Genomic DNA, 14460 nt, shown 5'->3' on the forward strand with positions numbered 1-14460 from the left:
TCATTGCAATTATTTATCATAAACAAGACAGAGAAACTGGGAACTCTGAGCACCGCATCTCTTAGTGTGTCCCCCCCAAACCCCCCGCTTCCATCACCCTTTAATTCTGGTGAGAAGGAAAGCCACGAGCCCACCCGTTCAGGGTTTGATCACTGACGTACTTGATATTGGTTTCGCTGCCCTTATCTTAGCGGCCTCAGCAGAAGCTTTTAATCCGGATCCCTCCCTGGCCCATCCAACTCTCTGTCACACTGAAGGGTTGATTGTGAGAGGTCACTGGAGGTCAAGGCCATAAGGAAAAGGCAGCACTCGAGTTAGCTGTGGAGCCTTAGGATTTCTGGACCAGTTCCTGAGTGTGGCCCTCTGCACAGCAGCTATCCCACAGCAAAGTAGCCGGGTGTGCAATCACTTACTCCTGGTGCCATGGGTCACATCCCTCTGGGCCCCTTTGACCAGTTACTGCTTCGTCAAGCTGCAGGGAGCTTCTACCCCGGCTGGCCCATAGCATGGGGATGCTACTCCCCACTCTGCTCCCCCACCCAGCCTGCTTCAGACCCAGTGCCGCATGAAGAGCAGGAACAATGCTTCCATGCTGCAGGCAGCGAGTGGAGAAAGGGTTGAGCAGGAGAAAGGCCACAGGCAGGGAAGCGAGCGATCACGTCGTATGTTTCAGAGATCTGTGTGCAAGGTGGCACACTGGTGGGCTAAGAGTCTTCAAGAGGGAGCAGGAAAGCATCCCATTTCAAAGGGATAATAATGCAATGCCATGTTAATACATACAAATCCTTAGACCGTACACAGCGCAGTTCACCTTTAAAGCACATTGAGCCTGAACCCAGAAATCTTACCTAAGTAATCCTTGCTCACAGAGTCTCACTGAACTCAAATGAATTGTGTGAGCAAAGGGTTGCAGGATCAGGCCCTTTAACACTCATAACACCCCGGGAGGAAAATAACTAATACCAGGAGGGAACTGAAAATTAGGCCATTTAGCCAAGGCCACAAAGGATGCTATGACAGAGCTGGGATGAGAAATCAGGCGTTCCTGGTTCCCAGGATTGTGATCAGACCAATAGACTACGTCCCTTTCCAGCCTGGAAGGTAGGACACAGGACAGGAGAGCACATCGGTAGAAATTAGCGGCACCAGCAGCCCATGGAAAAAAGTGATGAGGCTCTGTAATATCTGTGTGGTCCACGCCCCAGCAAGTACGTGTTCCCATTTTCTCAGCTGCAGTAGATGAAAATGTAAATCTACCTGGCTGGCTTCACAAGCTTAAATAAACAAAGATAGCAGCTTCTCACAGTCACATCAGATGAACACTCCTGCGACTGGGGCAGTGAGTTAGCAAGAGCAGCAGTGGTGGAAGCATTGAAGCCATCTTATGTTTTATTCTTATCTTTTTCCCTTACCGGAGATGGGGAGCTCCATAGCCAGGGGTGGCTTCGTTTCAGACTTCCCACATCAGGAGCCCAGACCTGAGACTCATAACCTAGGAGCAGCCTAAGTGCATTCCTGGCTACCCCAGCCATGTAACAGATCACCTGGAACTTTTCCTAGAAGCCACTATTGCAAACATAGGTCAAACAAGGATTGGTAAAGTTGTAAAGACATGAGAGCAGATTGCTGGGAGCTTTTGATGTGTTCCTTCAATCATTCTTGGTCTTGCTAGATGACAAAGACCTATGATACCTTAGAGACTAACAAATTTATTAGAGCATAAGCTTTCGTGGGCTACAACCCACTTCTTCGGATGTGGGTTGTAGCCCATGAAAGCTTATGCTCTAATAAATTTGTTAGTCTCTAAGGTGCCACAAGTACTCCTGTTCTTTTTGCGGATACAGACTAACACCGCTGCTACTCTAAAGACCTATGATGTAATTGACCATCTGTAATTAACTAGTAGTGTGTGTGTGGTAGACAGTACAATCTTTTAGCAAAAGTGAAGCATTCTGTTCAAGAAAAATCCTGGGGGGGAATGCAATTCAATCTTCCAGGCTAGAGGGATGCACATGCTGGACCTCAGCAGAGTTGCCAGACGTTCCATAATGGTTGCATGTTACGATAGCCTTCACCTCTGTGTCACTGGATCAAATCCAGCTTAGTTCAGGAAAACACTGCCACCTTTCTAGTGTAACAGGAGAGGAAACAATCAACAAATATGTTGTAATAAAGACGAAGCTGAAGAAGAAATTTCACCCATCTTCCTGGAAGGACTTTAAATGCAGTTTTTAAAGGACACCACTTGGGGGGGAGGGGCGGGGATCACATGTCTGTCTGAAAATGTTGTACCTACTACAGTTACAAGTAACAGGTAAGATGACTACAGCTGAAATAAGTGAGGGGAGAAGTGGGGGTAGGGAGAAGATAGTCACTAAAAACAGATCAAGGGACCACGCACACACGCTTGAAGTTATTAAAACAACAAGGAGTCTGGTGGCACCTTAAAGGTTGCATCCAAAGAAGTGAGGTTTTTACCCACGAAAGCTTATGCCCAAATAAATCTGTTAGTCTTTAAGGTGCCACCAGACTCCTTCTTGTTTTTGTAGATACAGACTAACACGGCTACCCCCTGATGCTTGAAGTTATTGTGTGCCTTAGTACCTTGGCGAATCCGGGCCATAGGAACAGGCCTGCCGTGGAGTGGCTCCACCATGTCCGAGTCAATGCGTATGCTTCTTAACAAAAGAGCAACCAGAAATTGAAGTTGTTCTGTTTGTTAGCACGTGATGCAAATTAATTATGGCATGGGCTCTTCCATAATAGAGTGGAGTCCCACTGGCTTTCCTCTGGCAGCCTATAATATTTCTCAATCACCCCACGCCTTCAGTCTGCATCCCAGCTTGCCCAATATCCCTCGGCAGAGCCCTGTCCCGTTTCTCCCACCACTGTATAGTTTACTTGCCATCGTTATGCAAAGTTATGGAAATAAGGTTACAAACCCAATGTACTTTTAAGGCCTGAGCCCATTGAAGGGACTGGAACACTTCCCATGGACTGCAGTGGGCTTTGGATCAAGGCCTCAAAAACAGCTTTCAGCTGCACATAGAACGGTATATTGGCTCCCTTTGGGGCTTTTCCTTTCCTTTCAAAGGTTGCGTCCCATCTTTGGTATTTCTGCCTTTGCCAGGCTGAGGTGCAGCAACATCCCCTCAAATATAAGGCAGGGCACTGCCAAAATATCTTTGTGAAAGGCAGGATTTTAGGTGAGCGAGAGAGCAGGGCAACAACAGCTCCCAAGCAAAGATTTTGATAAGTCCAACACTCCTGCTTCAGCTCCTGACCAGCACAGAGGCGTATTGCATTGTGAGGGTGCCCCCTTGAGGCCAGCTGCTCATAACAATAATGGTACTGAGCGTACCAGCGAAGTCTCTCGTGTGAGCTAAAATAGTCATTGGATCCTTTATTGAACAGTTCATTAGCAAGTGCCACCTGCTGAATGCGTGGCATTCCATCACCTCTGACACAAAGGGTAGCTGCTCGTGACATATTTTTAGCAGAGACATGCACTGGATGGAGAGCTGCTGATTGATACGTTGGGATCTGGACAACTGTTCTGTCCACACACAAGCACAAACAAAAGGATTTTAAATCCAGTTGTTTCCCTTAATGTGTATAATTCTCCACATACCCATTCTTCTGAGCCATGACCACAGGGACGTGTGGAAAAAGAGAACCAATCTCCTTCCTTCCTGCCCTGTGATGTGATTTCCAGCCCACATGTTGCGGAGCGTGGTACTTCCAAGCTGGATAGCTTCAAGGACAATCTAGTCCCATCAAACACATCTGTACACGGCATTGACTGCACTGTCTTGAGAAGTATTAATTTTCTTGATTGCTGGCCAAGGCACCAAAGGTAACTGTAACTGCATTCACTGTAAGCGTAACACAGACTTCTCCCAGACATCTCTAACAACACACTTCAGTCCTGCTCTGAGGCTCACTTCTCATCCTTAATTCTCTCACTGCTTTGCTAGTGGCCTGCTCTCACTTTGCTATTCCAGGCCCAGCCCCCACCCTCTCAGGCTCTTCCCCTCCCCCAACATCACTCTAACTTGCAGCTCCCCCTATTAGTCCAGTCCTGGCTCTTCTGTACGATCCCAACCTTCAGCACCACTTGCTATTGAAGCCTGGGGCGATCTCTCGCTTTTCCTTTTTCTAAGCTTGGAACTAGTGGCCTAGAGGTCAGAGGTATGTATGCCTTTGGCAGAACCTATGCGCTACAGCTTCTGGAGAGCGTTTCACACAGAGAAGTGATGCTACATGCTAGCCCCATCTTCCAACAAATGCCTTATAAAAAGAAACCTGGGGCCTTTTCTATGCAGTAGAGTATTTGCTGGCTGTAAACAAACCCGATACCTTTTCACAGCTGACCTCTCTGCAGAGAGAGTTCAGCTCTCCAGGTAATTCATTGTTTATACACCTTGTTGCAACATGCCACAAGCACTGCCAAGAGCCCACACACCCAGTGAATGTAATTCCTGACTCCAGTTTTCCTCTCGCTGCTCCCTCCTGATTTCCTTTCTATAAGCTTTGGTGCAATTCCTGGGACCACAAGACCTTGTACTTGCTGACAATGCTTCTTGCTCATAGGCTGCATTTTCCAAGTTCAGTTTCACGTCCGTAAAAATCTGGGAGGGATTTTGTGGGTTTTATAAATCCATCCTATTACATCCTTTGCATTTTGGGGCAGGCCAGAAGCTTTGCACAGAACTGAGCTAGTAACCGGCGGCAGCAAGCCGTTAACATGACTTCAAGCTCATTTGCTGAGGAATCACTGACAATTTAATTTCCTCTGACATTACAAGGGGTTTACACGTGTCAGCAAGCACTATGTGAATTTATTTGTTAAACCTGAGTGTGGAAGGGGAATTTCATTCTTCCAAAGGGGCTGAAATGACACGACTTCCTTTTGATCACACAAGTGGGGAGATTAGACCCTGGAGTTGCAGAAGTTAGAGCTGGAAAAGAGAAAACCAGAGCATTCCCCTCGACAAGGTAAGCCAGCGCCCAGCCCTACCATCTCTAGTGCTCTGCCCAGTCTAACTGCACATGTCCCATCCACCACTTCCCTTGGGATCCTATTCTGCTACAGTCTTAGGGCCAAATGCATCCCTGGCTCGAAAGGAATTAGATCAGGGATAAATATGGCCAAATACAGCTCATTGTCAGGAATCTTTCCCACTAACCAGCCTTTTCTTGATTTCATCCCATTGCTCCTATTTCCAGAGGTCTCTTTGGTAGGCGGTGAGCATGGCTAGGACTGGGACTCAGGAAACCCGGGTTATATTCTCGGCTCTGCCCCACACTTACTTTGTGACATTGGCCAGTCAATTAACTTCTTTGCGCCTCACTGTCCCCATCTGTGAAAAGGGGATAATGGTTTTACCTGCCATTGTGAATGGCTTTGAGAGCTACTATAAATATATATATATATATATAGAGAGAGAGATACACCTATCTCATAGAGCTAGAAGGGATGGTCATCGAGTCCAGTCCCCTGCCTTCACTAGCAGGACCAAGTACTGATTTTGCCCCAGATCCCTAAATGGCCCCCTCAAGACTTGAACTCAGAACCCTGGGTTTAGCAGGCTAATGCTCAAACCACTGACCTATCCCTCCCAGGGAAGTGCTAAGAATGAAACCTTTGGCCCATTCTGTAGCGAGCAGGCTCTCTTCCTTCTGGCAATTAGTAGCAATTGAATTGAAACTTTCTAGCCAAAATGTAAGAGAAGGGTTAGAAGGCTGCCCTGAGCTGCAGGACTTAAAGTCATTAAGGTCAATGGGAGCTAGGTGCCTAAGTCACTTCAGCACTTTTGTAAGACCCTCTGGGCTCCTCTCTGCATCTTTAGGTTCCCCAGTACATTTGTAAATGTAGCCCTTGATCTATTCATCAGTCACTTAGGTTCAGCTTTGCAAAGGAGCCCATTGAAATTCAATGAGAGCTGGCACTGGGCCCAGCCTGAAAAGAGTTTGTAAATAAAAACTAATTTTATAACCTGGCTCTCACAAAGCAACAGTCAGAGTGAACTCTGCTGGCCTAACCCGTGCATCCTCCCCGAGTGTGTGGTGATTAAGATGAATTGGGAGCAGCTTTCATAAATCAGAATCAAGGTCTGTAAGACAAGCAAGTTCATTGAGTCTGCCAGGAGGATGAGAGCGCTAAGTCATATTCCAGAAGGAACATGTTCTTCTCACGCGGCAATTTGTTAAATGGTGCCTTGAAATATATGTGCATGTCTAAGGGTGTAAATATGCACAGACATGTGTGTAAGGTGATGTGCACAGGTACCAGTGTATAGCAGTGCATATGCATGAAGATATGCCTTTAGCAGGGTGCTTGTGCACAGAGGTAAGATGGGGAAGGGGGGTGGTTTTCTAGCACTCTGGCATCTTGACAATACAAAGTTCTTTGTCTCTTTCTCCTTGGAAATGCAGCAGCCCACACAGTTCTGAGCTGCCGTGATTCTTTTCCATTTATTGTTCCTCCCCCTTTCCATCCCACTGCTCACTTCCCTTTAACACTTCAATCTCATTTCCTTTGTCAGTGTCACTCTGGTTTTTCATTGAAATTCCTCAAACATCAGCTCCTCAAGCACAGCCCATCAATTATTTTCAGGCAGGAATTGACTGTTTTCTTTTTTGCAGCTGTGAATGTTTAAATTCCAAAATTTTGCTGGAAGATCTGTCCTATTTATTCCCTTTCCTATTTTGTCAGGTCAATCCAAGCCTCCTTCCTTTGTCTCTGTATTTTAGTGTCTGTCTCCATCATACACACAGGGTCCCTGTGGTTTGGATCTTAGGGTCCTTGGCTTATTTCTATCATCAGTCTTGAAGGGCAGCTTCTCTCTACAAGCCCCCCACTACCTCTTCGTCCTTAACAGTATCTGCCGCTGGCGCGCGGATACATGGATAATCACAGGGGTTTAGTGAACATCTCCGACTACTTGGGGTGGGAAGCAGAGGGGGATTGATTGCCAAGTCTTCCTTTCCTGGCATTTAAACACATATTTTGTTTGCAAGGCAAATTCTATTTTAAAAAAGCAACAACAACATGTTTCTGTAGCCAAGGAGAAAGGGTTTTCAGCTCTGCCCAGCACCTGCAGCTCCAGCTGACTTCACTTGGAGCTGAGGGTGCGCGGCCCCTGCTGATAATCAGGCCTATGGTGTTAATACAGAACCACGCCGCAGGTGGCTGCCTGAGATGGAGGATGCAGACTGGGTTCTCCCAGTAGGATTCTCCTGCCCACCAACTCATTGCGTTTCGTTACTCTCTGCTCTACTTTCACTTTGTTCCCCCCCGGTCTCCTCCCTTTACTATTTCTCGCCTGCTGTACACAGAATCCAAGCCCAGGAATGTCTGGGTTTTCAAACTTTCAACCCACCGACTTCCAGTCGAGCTCACCTGCCCCTAATATTGTGTTTCCAGGTTAGATTTTTTTTCCCCAGGCACATGTCTGGATGTTTTCGTTACCCCTTTGCCATCTGCTCTGACCCTGGCTGTAGAGCACGTGGGGCACACCCAATAAGCTGAGCATTAAACCAACACCCCTGCTCGGACCAACAGTCAGTTCTTCTTCGGGCAGCTTTTGAAATGAGTCACTGGGTTCTCCAGCCTCTTCCTAATGGATAAAGACATCTGCATCAAAACTGGCCCCTTCCTGGCAGTCCCGCCAGGGACTGGCTAGGTCATGGAGCCTGAACTCCCCTCACCCCAGCTCAGGATGGAGGTATGCTAGTACGACAGCTCACACTGCTGCGTCCTAGCGCTCTTCTCTGGGAAAGCGGAGCCTTCACTCTCTACGGCTGCTGTGGAATCCGCCAGCATTAAACTAGTTCCCCCTTTGGGAGCGGCACTGCAGTGGGACAAGCTTGTCCGGCAGGAAAAATCAATTAGTCCTGGGCTACAATTGTTGTACTGATTTAGCTACGTAACTTAGGGGGGTAATTTTTTTACCAGTATAGTTAAACTGGTACAACGCCCAGTGTGGATGCAGCTATATGCCACTATCCAGGTAACGTATTCTCCTACATTCAGAAGAATAAGCTGTCTCTGTAAAAGCACCTTTATACCAGTATAATTGCATCCATTCCAGGGGTTTCCACTGCTTTAACTAGAGCGGTAGTCTAATGTGTGTGGAGACAAGCTCTTAAGGAAAAACATACTACTCCTGTCCCATCCATCCCTGAAACAAACTAAAAATGGCTTGGACTCAGCTATATAACCATCCCTAGCTTTTATAGAGCGTGTTTCATCTGTTGATCTCAAAGGACTTTACAAAGAAGGCCAGTGGCATTATCCCCCTTTTACAGATGGGGAAACTGAGGCACGGAGCCATGAAGTGATTTACGCAAGGCCAGCCAGAGGGCTAGTGACAGAGCCAGGAACAGAATCCAGATCTCCTGAGTTCCAGTCCAATGCAGTAACCACTAGGCAACACCACCTCTCATAGGGCCCGATCCTGCAAAATGTTTACTCACATGAATAGTCCTAATGGGCCATGTGAGAAAGAGCTTGCAGCTGGATTGGCCTTCGTATTCCTGGCTTCAATTGCCTTCCCTAATCAACGGTTCCCTGAGTTATTACCCTTTGCCTGAACTGTAGGCCTGTGCCTTCTGCCACCATTTAGGGCTCGTCTAGATTAGGGATATGGGCACCAGTGGAACTACAGCCGTGTATTTATCCTGGAGCGAAGACACTTCCCCAGCCCCAGCCCCACTCTACACCACAGCAGCACGTCTACACTGGAAACTGCACTGGAGGCGCTACAGCGGTGGGGAAAAGACACCTTGGTCTGTAACTGGACTCACACCCGTGTCTAAAATTTAGGCACCACTGTGCTTAGTGTCGCAATGCCCAAGTCCCCTTGTGGATCTGGGCCTTCATTCCTTGCCATAATGTGTCCCAAGAACCATCCATCTCTCTCGATAAACAACACGTCTCCAGCTGCCACTCAAGCACCAGAAGGGCCCCTGCCCTATGATTTTGCAAGAGAATCTAGCCAAAGGAAATGTCAGGGAGAAGACAAGAGACCAGAGCTTGGATCTCCAACAGTGACAGCCTGTGTAAAGGAATAGGCAGTTGCTTGGTATTTATCACTGTGGGATGAGAGTCACAAGGGCTGGGATTGGGATTCAGATGTGCTGTGATCTAACCCTGGTTCTGCCACGGACTCCCTGTGTGGCCACAGAATTTCACCTCCCCGTGCCTCGGTTTCCCCCGCTGTGAAATGGTGGTGATGACATTGACCTACTTTCCAGGATGAAATAGGTGCAGGACCTGCTTGCTGCAAACATTACTCATCTGAGCAATCCAATCCACCTGTCAATCGCTATAGCGTCTAGGTGCCTAGATTTCAGAGGGACCGCTCAGGGGAGTAAGGATTACTCATGTGAGTAAAGGCCGAACGATCTTATCCACAGATTGTGTCCCCTGCAGAAACGACTCATCATTCCACAGGAAATCCTGCACATAATGGCTGCAGAGTATGGGAGACGGCAGGGGTGCGGCGGAGTCCCCATCATTTGGAGTTTCTGCCTCAAGACTGAGGGTCTTACCCCTGTAAAAGAGCCACTCCGGCTCAGTGAAGAGTTATTGGGCTGGAGGCAGGAACCGCTGGGTGGGGTTCTCTGGCCTGGGTGAGGCAGGAGGTCAGACTACATGATCCTAAGGGTCCCTTCTGGCCTTCACGTCTGTGAGAAGTGCAAGGGAGGGGAGCGACCCAGCACTCACCGCTAGGAACACCAGCTCTGCTGCACTCACAGAGCTAGGAGGATATGCAGCTTCAGGCGGTCCTGTAAGGTGCTAAGTGCTCAGTGACTACAAGGGGCTCTCAGCATCTCCCATGCTCGGGCCCTTAGAGCCTGGACATTAGTAATGCCACAATCTACAAATTGAAGCTCTGTGGGGCAAACCCCGTCTTGCTGGGGTAACCTGCGCACAGGGGGGCAGGGGCACTGCCTCCCCACTCCCTAGCCCCTAGGCCTTCCTGCTGCTGCAGGACCCGGGTGGAAGGCGCTGCTGACTGCTCCTAAGAGCGGGAGCGCAGTACATACCCAACAGCATGTGCACTACTAACCCATCTGCGCAGAGGTGTTGTCGTCAAGCCCCATCCTTGGTGATGCAGCAGCAGGTGGGCTGGAGCACTCCTACCTTGAGGCCAGATCCTGCTCCCTCTGAAGCCAATGGGAGTTTTGCAGGAGTAGGCGTTTGTTGCACGGAGGAAGAGAAGAATCTTCCTATGCCCTCTTCCACCCTAGAAGATCCATGCAACATAGGGCAGGATTTTGCCCTGGGTGACTGCTAGCGACAACCCAACTACCCCTGCTGTGACGCTGTGACTGGACAGGAAAGCCCTTGGGCCATGTTTTCACTGGATTCCTCAAAGACCGACTCTCCCTAGCTCTCCATTCCTGCCGGGGCTCCCGGGATAAGAAATATTGTACTTCCCTTGCACTGGGGTTGGGGTAGTTAATTTTTAAAATTCCCTTTTAGTCTCTGTTCTTCTACAGACTCCCCCCTGCCTCTGAGAGCGAGGGCTGATGAAAGCGCATCTTTGAACTCAGTGCGAATGGGGAAAGGGCAGAACAGGTTTTGAAGCAACCTAGGTTTGGTACAGTGAGGCGGGCAGGGCTGCCCAATGCATTTATAAATGAGGGGCAGCCCAAAGGCAAAGAAGAGTTCGGCACTTCAGAGCGAGTGCAGAGCAGAGATGGCACGAGAGCTCCAGGGAGCAGATGCCCCTGAAGGAGGGCGCAGGGAGAGTTCCCTGGTGAGCAGTAGAGCCAGATCACACTGGTGAAAGCAGAAAGCGGGAAGGCAGTTGGGAGGGTCCCCTACAAACTTCCTCAGGGGCTGCATTCTCACATATGACAGAGACTGTGGGCAGGCAGTCGGCCCCCAGGAAGAGGGGATCAGTCAGCGTGTGCCTAGAAGAGGGAAACCAAGGCGGGGGGCACTTCCAGGGCCACCCTGAGGCCACAAGGGGGAGCCCAGGAGGCAGCCACCCTATGACACCCCCCCTATTTTTCACAAAAATCCTGATTTAATAGTGCATTTGGTAAATCCTGCACTGGACATAACATTTACTGCACTGAAAACACTGCAAGAATACTGTAGAGTGTGTTCAGGTGTATATGTATACATAACACTAACACATACACATGTCTACCGAATATAATCACAGCTGCTCAACTTTGTGTCATGTGCCCTATACTGCTAACAATTAAAGGAGATTCCCCTTCAGCTCAGTTTAGTGGCTGGGTTTTCCGATCAGAAGGAGGTGAGTTCTAGCCAAGCTGTCAAAGTTCCACGCTGCTATGGCACGAAGCACAGCAACAGCCATGAAGTCCTATCATAAATGACCACAGCTTTGTTCCAGTCTAAACGCATAATTCCCTAAGGGTGCAGGGAATGATGCTGCAGAGGGTACGTCTGTGTTTTCGACACAGGAAAACAAGCTAGCCACAAGGCAAAGGGTAAAGTAGCCTCTATCAACAGCTCGGAGGTAAGGGCTTTCTGAAATGTCTGCAAGGTCAAGCCAAGAAAAGGCAACTGCTAAACTCTGAGTAAGCACAGCCGAGTTAGTCGCCAGTTAAGGAGGGCTGATAGGGATGAGATATAATTGAGTTTCCTCCTTAAAACCCAGGGTAAGAGATAAATATTTTACATTCTCCGCCCTTAATATTTAATGGCTGGTTGTAACATGTTCAACAGGAAAACTACACATCTGGCGTGCCTCTAGCTTTTCGTCCTTGTACCTAAGGAGTTTAATCTCTGGCGGGCTTTAGGATGCACAGCACATTATGGGCTCCTTAGTGGGTCACCTAGATCCCACACTGGGATTCTCCTCTTGCCATTTAGGCAGGGGAAATGAAAACATTAGCAACTAAGTGCTGCTGAGATTCTGCACTGGCAGGACTTGTGCAGCGTTAGTACCTACCACTGATCTATATTGTAGCCAAAGGTCAGGCACACAGCACCAGATGAGAGGTGAAACGTCCCAAACAAATAAGCCCTGAGGCCCCTGACCCCAACTGCTCACAGTCCAAGGACATTATCCAAAGATCCCTGAAGTCAATGGAAAGAACGCCATGTATATTGCTTGCCCTGAGATTACTTCTCTAGAGGACTAAGTCTGAAATCCACCCACAGTCTCAGGAAGTCAATAGTAACAGAGCTTGGTATTAATCAAACAACACGCCTATCCCCCTTCCCCTCCAATGCACAACAGCAGAGCCTGTCCTTTCTCCTGCAAATCTAGTCCTTTTCCATCCCTGCTCTGGTGGGTACTCTCACTCCTTCCAATGCATCACTCTCCAGGCGTCCCAAGTACAGTGGAATCTGCTGAATTAGCACATGTTCCCAGATGCCGGGCTTCCTCTTAAACAGGAGGTGGTTTCTCTATTTTTGCAGTCCCCGTGCTGGCTGCTCATTCCTTTGGCTACAATATAGATCATTGTTACTCTATTGGTTTCCCCAACATTGGTCCTTCCGAGCAGCACAGATAAGGTGATGCATTAGCAGTTGTCAACAAAGGCAGGGTATTAGTACCTTAGCCATTTAATGGAATGGACATGAGCGAGCACTCGAAGCATACGATATTACAGATGGCTGAGTCCTGCAAGATGCCACGTACCCTCCACACATTGACTTTCATGGGGGCGAAGACTGCTCAACACCGCTTGGAAGCATCCAGCACCTGGCAGGATTGGGCCCATAGCAATTTTCATCAGAGCACCTTAAAAACGCTTCTAATAACAATACTTAACACTTGACAGATGGTCTTGTGGTTATAGCAGTGGGATTCTGGAGGTCTTGGTTCAATTCCATTCTCTGCCACAGATTTATTTTGTGACCATGGGCAACTTCCTTTTCCGCTCTGTGCTTCAGGTCCCCATCTATAAAATGGAGACAATAATACCTTCTTCCTCCAGCTAATTGTCTGACTTGTGTAGTTAGATTGCAAGCTCTTCAGGGCAAGGACTCTTGTACTGTGTGTATGTACAGCGCCTAGCACAATGGAGCCCTGAGCTCGGTGCTACTGTAATACAAAATACAGCCATCGATTAACCGTCACAATACACCAGTGTGGCAGGTATTACTCGGCCTATTCCCTACTTTATAACTGGGGAAACTGGGCAGAGAGGCGACATAACTTGACCAAGGCAACACAGTGGGTCAGTGTCAGGAGCAGACTAGAAATCAGGAGCTCCTGGCTCCCAGTCCTACGCTCCGATCACACCTCCTGAAGCTCCTGCAATAAACGGTGGTCCTGGACGGTAGGTGCCGTTCATCTCCATTTGCCAGATACAGGGCTCCAGGTTGAAGAGGCCACACCGTGGTACCGCGTCGGGAGAGAGTGCAACTTAGGGATGATTGAAAAGGAAACAGAGGTGGACACCAATATCATTTCTGATATAGAACAAATCTATAAGACTCCTGCCAGCCTGAAATTTTTGACTTTTTACTGATTTCTTTTCAAAAGAAAACAGTTCCGTTGTGCTTCGGTATGTGCCATGATCTGCGAGGTGCTGCCCCCTATGGGTGGGAGGTTGTGCAAATAGCATTTCCCCACAGACATCTTCCAAACCACGTTGCTCCTGGCCTGGTCTCTCTACCCTCCCATTCCTGGTGCTCTCCTCAGCGAAGGCTGCTAATCATGCCAGACTGTAATGGGGCCAGGATTAGATGGAGGCCAGCAAACTAATTTTGCTCATGAACAGAGACAAAAGTGAGTCAAAGTTTCCATCAGTGAGGAGCTAGCACATAAAACCCCTACAGCACTTAGCCTTCAAATCTACTCTGTTCCAATACTCCTCTGCTTTTATGACCAAAGAGATCCAAAAATGTAATAAGGGAAAGAGATTTGGAGTATGAGATTTAAAAGGTCTTTAAAATGTGTCATTTTTTAATATTGGCTGCCGGGGAAGTGGAAAACTGACACTATTCAGCTCCCTGAATGCAAGGGCTGGAGTTATTTTCTGGAGAGTTGGGGCATTTTCAGTGCTTTTCCCCGTGTGTCTCGGTGGCACCAAGCGTTACATAAATAACCATAGCTTAAAATTGTCGGGAGACTTTTGGTAGCAAGATATAGGCACCTTTCGCGATGGAGAAGGATTAAAGGATGGCTGCAGTTATAAAAACGGCTGTAAAAATGTCACCTCTGTGTTTCATATTTATCGGCAAGTCAGCCCCTTCCATCTCAAATAGATCCACCAAAGTCAAACCGAGCCACTTTGAACAGCAGCTCGGGCGCGTATCACTCAAAGCACGTGAGTAGTCTCACTGAAGTCAATGAACGGAACTGGTTATGTACTTAAAAAGTTATGTATGTGCTTAAGTGCTTTGCTCGGTCAAAGCCTTAGCCGGCTGGCTGACAATACACAAGGCAGAAGGGATCATGGCCGCTGTCACAGGCCAAGTACACCCTGTCCCCACTTTGGGGCAGGGACAGGAGC

The sequence above is a fragment of the Terrapene carolina genome, unplaced genomic scaffold (genome assembly GCF_002925995.2).
Source record: "Terrapene carolina triunguis isolate 2854851 unplaced genomic scaffold, T_m_triunguis-2.0 Scaffold93, whole genome shotgun sequence".
NCBI classification, from domain to species: Eukaryota; Metazoa; Chordata; order Testudines; family Emydidae; genus Terrapene; species Terrapene triunguis.